At 45.7% G+C, this 7,379-nt stretch overlaps 1 long non-coding RNA gene across 1 annotated transcript in view; it reads left to right on the top strand.

Annotated features, from left to right (window-relative positions):
* The window catches only part of LOC132378156 (uncharacterized), a 65,749-nt gene extending 59,688 nt beyond the window's left edge, over window positions 1-6,061 (top strand). Inside the window, exons 3-4 of the long non-coding RNA XR_009506904.1 lie at window positions 4,157-4,355; window positions 5,535-6,061. This is a non-coding gene — a long non-coding RNA (uncharacterized LOC132378156). The remainder of the gene's footprint in view (window positions 1-4,156; window positions 4,356-5,534) is intronic.
* The last annotated feature ends 1,318 nt before the right edge of the window (window positions 6,062-7,379 follow it).

The raw sequence follows: 7,379 nt of genomic DNA on the forward strand, positions 1-7,379 counted from the left end.
CACCAAACTCCATTCATGTTTCCCTCTCTCACCTTATCTCCTTACCTGCCCATCACCACCCTCTGGTGCTCCTCCCCCTTCCCTTTCTTCCATGGTCTTCCACCCTCTCCTATCAGATTCCCCCTTCTCCAGCCCTTTATCTCTTTCACCAATCAACTTCCCAGCTCTTTCCTTCACCCCTCCCCCTCTCATAGTTTCAACTATCACTTACCCCCTTGTTTTATCCCCTCCTCCCACCTTCTTCCTCTGACTTCTCATCTTTTTTCCCCAAGTCCTGATGAAGAGTCTTGGCCCTAATCGTGCCCGGCTTGCTGAGCTCCTCCAGCATTTTGTGTGTGTTGCCACAATCTATAGACTCACTTTCTAGAACACTACAACTCATGCTCTCAGTATTGTTTATTTATTCCTACCTTTTTTATTTGCACACTTTCTCTTGCATACGTTGGTTGCTTGTCAATCTTTGTTTATATGTGGTTTTTAAAAATTGATTCTATTGTATTTCTTTGTCCTACTCTGAATCTGCAAGAAAATGAATCTCAGGATAGTTCATGGTGACATATGCATACCTTGATAATAAATTTTCTTTGAACTTTTGAACTTTGACTGAGTCTCCACTTGCCTGAGAATTGATTTACCACCTCTGACTGGGGGATTTCTTTTTGTTCCATCCGACTGTCATAGAGAGATACAACATGAAAAAGGCCCTTTGGCCCACTGAATCCATGCCAACCCCCAACCACCCATTTACCCTAACCCTCCTAAATTAATCCATTCTTTTATTCTAACCACTTTCCCAAACCCCTTCCTTTTTATCCCCCACCTCTGATTAGAATTCTGTTAATTTCAGTGAGATCACCACTCGGAGTTCTAAACTCTAGAGACCAGCCCAGTCTGCTTAATCTCTCCTTATAGAACAAGCCAGGTGTCCCTCTATCACATCTGTACCTCAGGCCATGAGCATATATTTGCAATGAAGGCAATGCTCTGACAATTACTCGAGCTCATTTCTCAGAAGCATTCTGGCATCGATGTGCAACACTGAAGTAGTGCTTGCAAGGTTGGGAAATGTTCTGGGGCATGCTGAAAGTTGTTACATTTTCTTTTGTCGAAAACATTCCTGGAATCCTAATGGAAGCTCTGCTCCCACGGCAGTGCAAAGAATTGTATCCGTAAAGGTCACGATTAGGAGTAGTCAGCATGGCTTTGTCAAGGGCAGGTCGTGTCTTACGAGCCTGATTGAATTTTTTGAGGATGTGACTAAACACACTGATGAAGAAAGAGCAGAAGATATAGTGTATATGGATTTCAGTAAGGCTTTTGATGGTACCTCATGCAAGGCTTATTGAGAAAGTAAGGAGGCATGGGATCCAAGGGGACCTTGCTTTGTGGATCCAGAACTGGCTTGCCCACAGAAGGCAAAGAGCGGTTGTAGACGGGTTATATTCTGCATGGTGACCAGTGGTGTGCCTCAGGAATCTGTTCTGGGACCCTTACTCTTCGTGATTTTTATAAATGACCTGGATGAAGAAGTGGAGGGATGGGTTAGTAAGTTTGCTGATGACACAAAGGTTGAAGGTGTTGTGGATAGTGTGGAGGGCTGTCAGAGGTTACAGCAGGACATTGATAGGATCCAAAACTGCGCTGAGAAGTGGCAGATGGAGTTCAATCCGGATAAGTGTGAAGTGGTTCATTTTGGTAGGTCAAATATGATGGCAGAATATAGTATTAATGGTAAGACTCATGGCAGTGTGGAGGATCAGAGGGATCTTGGGGTCCGAGTCCATAGGACGCTCAAAGCAGCTGCGCAGGTTGATTCTGTGGTTAAGAAGGCGTATGGTGTATTGGCCTTCATCAATTGTGGAATTGAATTTAGGAGCTGAGAGATAATGTTGCAGTTATATAGGATCCTGGTCAGACCCCACTTGGAGTATTGAGCTCAGTTCTGGTCACCTCACTACAAAAAGGATGTGGAAGCCATAGAAAAGGTGCAGAGGAGATTTACAAGGATATTGCCTGGATTGAGGAGCATGCCTTATGAGAATAGGTTGAGTGAACTCGGCCTTTTCTCCTTGGAGAAATAGAGGACCAGAGATGATCTGATAGAGGTGTATAAGATGACAAGAGGCATTGATGGTGTAGATAGTCAGAGGCTTTTTCCCAGGGCTGAAATGGTTACCACAAGAGGACATAGGTTTAAGGTGCTGGGGAGTAGGTACAGAGGTGATGTCAGGGATAAGTTTTTTACTCAGAGTGTGGTAAGTGTGTGGAATGGACTGCCAGCAATGGTGGTGGAGGCAGATACTATAGGGTCTTTCAAGATGCTTTTGGATAGGTACATGGAGCTTAGTAAAATAGAGGGCTATAGGTAAGCCTAGTAATTTCTAAGATAGGGACATGTTCAGCACAGCTTTGTGGGCTGAAGGGCCTGTATTGTACCGTAGGTTTTCTATGTTTCTATGTCATTTGTACCAAGACCTCATGAGACTTGCCACAGAACATGAGACAGTAGAAATGGGCACCTAACCAGTGCCCAGGGCATAAAGAAAATATCATTGAGTTACACAGTTCTGAAGCAGCTTCTTCTGCCCGACTCACCTGTGTGGACCTCGATATCTTCTTGAGATGGTCCCATTTGTCTACATTGTGCCATATCCTTCTAATCCTGCCCTATCCACGTATCTAACCAAAAGTATTTTTGTCATTATAATTGTATTGATCACTTCCTTTTGCAGCTCGTTCCATGTACCCACCATCCTTTCTATGAAAAATTAGCCCCTCTGGTTCCCTCTAAAGCTTGCCCCTCTCACCTTAAGTCTATGCCCTCTGGTTCTAGACTCCCTTGCCCTGGGGGAAAAACTGTGACCATTCATCTTACCTATACCTTTAGCACTTTATGGAATATTATAAAACTTTGGGGTGTATGGGGTGTCTAGGGAAGGGTAGCACCTGCAATAGGGCAGCTCATCCACCTTTGGTCCCCACCTGGCGCTCAGCTCTCACCTGTGGCTCCAAGTAGCTGTAACACACGCAGTGGCCACACCCCAGTAACCATCCACAGACGGACAAAGCAGGTGAGGGTAACCGACGGGTCTTTGACCCTCGGTGAGGTAGCGAATCTGCCTACCCCAGCGTGTGAAGTCTGGCCCTGGCAGATGGAGTGGAGGAGGCTGATTAATGGTCCAACGGTCAAGAAGTCAGGCCCAGTAGGCATTGTGGAGCGCTAAGAGCACGACAAGACACTTAGACGTCCTGGTCATCCACTGCAGCAGGAGAGGTCTCCCGCCATAGCGGCTGTCCATGCCATCATGGATAGTTTGTGTCTCCTTCGAATCCGAAGGACTACCACTATAAAACTTTTATGGTTTTATAAACCTCTCTAAAGTCACCCTTCAGTCTCCTTCACTCCAAAGAAAATGGAACCAGCCTATCCAGTCTCTCCTTAAAACTCAAACCTTGCAGTCCAGGCAATATTCTCGTGAATCTTCCCTATCCCTTTCCAGGTTAATGATATCTGTCCTATGTCCACTTTCCCTGTTAATTCCTGATCCTGTTGTAATCTCTGACAATCTTCTTCCTGTCTGCCGCACTACCAGTGTTTGCGTCATCTGGAAACCGCGCCACCTGCATTCTCATCCAAATCATTGATAGAAATAGCAAACAGCAGTGGGCCCAGCACCGATCTCTGTAACACATCACTGGTCACAGGCCTACTGATCCTGCACTATCACACTCTGCCTGTTATGCTGAAGCTAATGATAGATCCAATTGTTATCTCAGCCTGAATTCCATGGAGCGCAGATTTAGCACCAACTCTTTACAGCACGCCAATTCCCTTCCTCTATTGATAGTGGTTAAGGGTAAAAAAGTTGCAACACTTTATAGTACTAGCTCAAAGATCAGGTTTCAATTCTTTTCACTTTTCTGAAAGGAGTTTGTACATTCTCCCCATGACCATGTAGGTTTCCTCCCACTATCCAAAGGCATATGGGTTAGGTTAGTGAGTTGCGGGCATGCTATGTTGACGACGGAATGTGTAGCAAGAATTGCAGGCTGCCCCCAGCATATCCCCGACATAAGGGATATATTTCATTGTCTGCTTTGATGTACGTGTGACAAGTAAATCTAGTCTTTGTCTTTCTTTATCCTAACCTTCTAGACTGGCCTACAAAGCAGGACCTCCATACGATTGCCTAAACCAGACACAGGCCTCCTTCTTCCTGGCCAGGGCTTCGATACCCCCGGTCAACCAGTTCTTGTAACCGTTACAGAGGCTCTCCCTGAGCGCTGGTGGAGAGGTTTTCCAGGATTTAGCCCCTGTAACAATGAAGAAGGCTGATACGTCTACAGTCAGAAAGGTACGTGACTCGGAGGGGAACCTGCACTTGTTGCCCCTATCCTTGCAGGTAGAAATCAATGCTTTGGAAGTCACCTGGTGAGTAACAGCAGTGCATTTCGGAGACGGTATTCACTGCTGTAATGTCCTCCACAAATGTGTTTTTGTTGATGACCTCCTTCTACGGACATCCTGCTGGAAGAATAAAAAAACATTTGCAAAGAATGGCTTGTAGAGAATGGCCATTCACTGGGCACATGTGGTTTGTATTTGGAATAGTCTTTAAGTTAAAAAAGTTGTGGAATTATACAGAGAGGCAGATCTGACACTGAATTATATATCTCTGTCATCCCCTTTGGCCATCACCAATGCTCATGGAAGGCATCCTATCCAGGTGAATCACAACTTGGTCTAGTAACTACTAGACCCAGAACGCAAGAAGCTGCAGGCACAAAATGCTGGAGGAACTCAGCAGGTCATGCAGCATCTGTGGAGAGGAATAAACAAGCAATACTTCAGGCCAAGACCCTTCATCAGAGCTCATGAAGGATCTCTGCCCATAACGTCACCTGTCTATTACTCTCTTTAGATGCTGCCTGACCTGCTGAGTTCCTCTAGCCTTTTGTGTGTGTTACTCTGCATTTCCAGCATCTGCACAATCTCTTGTACTTAAGAAGCAGCACAAACGTGGACGCGGAAATGTGCAGACATCACAGAAACCAACCTCTCCTCTCCTCTACATTTCTTGCTGCCTCAGTAAAGCAGCAAGTGTAACCAAAGACCCCACCCATTCACAAAATCTTCTCTCCTTTCCTATCGGGCAGGAAATCCAAAAGCCTGAAAGCATGTACCACCAGGCTCAAGGACAGCTTCTATCCTGCTGTTATAAGACTATTGAATGGACCTCTTGTTCGGATAAGAAGAAATCTGAATCTGAATCTACCTCGTTAGGACCTTTGTGACTTACTGTCGACCTACAGTGCACTTCTCTGTAACAGTTCTCTGTAGCCTTCCTCCTCCTAGCTTCTCACTTCATCACCCTTCCCCCGCCCACTTACCTTCCCCTTCACCTGGTTCCACCTATCACCTCCCAGCTTGTACGTCTTCCCTCCCCCGTCTTCATATTCTGGCTTCGCCTGTTCTTTCCAGTCCTGATGAAAGGTCTTGGCCCAAAACGTTGACTGTTTATTCCTCTCCATAGATGCCGCCTGACCTGCTGAATTCCTCCGGTATTGTGAGTGTGTTACTCTGTAACTGCAACACCACGTCCTGCCGGAGGGTCTCGACCCGAAACGTCGACTACTCTTTTCCATAGGCGCTGCCTGTCCTGCTGAGTTCCTCCAGCATTGTGTGTGTGTTACTATATTCTACATGCTGTTATTGCTTTGCCCTTGTGCTACCCTGATGCACTGTCGTGATGAAATCACGTGGCAGCAGCTCAATGCACAAAAGCATGAAGAAATGGTCAAGAGGTTCAGACCAAACATCAGAACAGACCAGACTATGTAACAGTTTCTTCCCCCAAGCCATCAGACTCCTCAATACCCAGAGTCTGGACTGACACCAACTTACTGCCCTCTACTGTGCCTATTGTCTTGTCTATTATTTATTGTAATGCCTGCACTGTTTTGTGCACTTTATGCAGTCCTGGGTAGGTCTGTAGTCCAGTGTAGTTTTTTCTATGTTGTTTTTAAGTAGTTCAGTGTAGTTTTTGTACTGTTTCATGTAGCACCATGGTCCTGAAAAACGTTGTCTCATTTTTATTGTGTACTGTACCAGCAGTTATGGTCGAAATGATAATAAAAAGTGACGACTTAATTGCCCACTGAAAATCACCCTTAGTATATGGATGAGTGAGGGAAATGGGGTTTTGTTGAGAGTTTGGAGAGAATTGAAATGGCATTAGTGAAGGTTTGTGTAAATAGGTGGCTGACGGTTGATAGAGACTGAGTCACTGACAGGGCCTGTCTCCGTGCTGTCTCACCTTATGACTACAGTTATCTGACAACCAGCCACTTCACTGCCTCCAGCTAGAATATTTTTGCTATCCACCCTGAAGACCCACTTCAGATCTTTGCATCTGATTACTGCAGGTCACTTTCCACAATGGTGTCTTTGTCTGAATCAATTATGTAATCACAGAAATAAGACACCAGGGATAATGTTAAACCCCTAAAGGAGATACCCATTCTATCAGGGGCCCAGTGAAGCTATCTCAGTGCAATGAATATGGTTACATTCTCTCAGCCCTGGGGGAGCTAATAGCAGGCATATTCTGTGCAATTAGAATTATGCTCCCTTCTTTCAAATGGGGAACAACTTTCCCAGCCCAGAGACCCCTCTTACCATTTGCACTATTCCATCTGTCTCTGAATCTTTTGCCACACTTTCTGTCCCAGTCATTCTTTCGCAAGCTCAGCCATTTTTACCAGATTGCCTTTAGGTTTTGTGCCGATGTATTTATTGAGTTCCTCTAATGCTTCCTTGGTTCCTGTCCAACTTCTCAAACACCCTAGCCTACCTTGGGATCCTAACACTCTTTCCCAGTTCCTGTCACTCCTCGTCAGAAGATCCCTGTCTCTCATTCTCAGGTTCCCAACCTCAAGCCCCTCCTTCTTATCCTGCATATTTCGTCACAAGAGATAGGAGCAGAATTGGGCCACTTGGCCTGTCGAGTCTTCTCTGCTATTCGACCATAGCTGATTTATTATCCCTCTCAACTCCAAGTCCTGCCTTCTCCCAGTAACCTTTGGTGTCCCTACTAATCAAGAACCTGTCAACTTCCAGCTTAAATATACCCACTGACTAGGCCTCCACAGCCATCTGAGGCAATGAATTCCACAGATCCATCATCCTCTGGCTAAAGAAATTCCTCCTTATCTCTGTTCTAAAGGGGCGTCCCGCTACTCAGAGGTCTTAGGCTCCCCCACAAATGGTCCTGGACTTTGGTGTCCGCCTCTGCAAAACCTCCTGCCTTCTTTGTCCAGGGTTGTTGGTCCTGATATGATCAACAGCATCTGGGTCCCAGTCTCTCCAATATCCTCTC

This window comes from Hypanus sabinus, chromosome 19, assembly GCF_030144855.1.
Source record: "Hypanus sabinus isolate sHypSab1 chromosome 19, sHypSab1.hap1, whole genome shotgun sequence".
In the NCBI taxonomy this organism is placed as follows: Eukaryota; Metazoa; Chordata; class Chondrichthyes; order Myliobatiformes; family Dasyatidae; genus Hypanus; species Hypanus sabinus.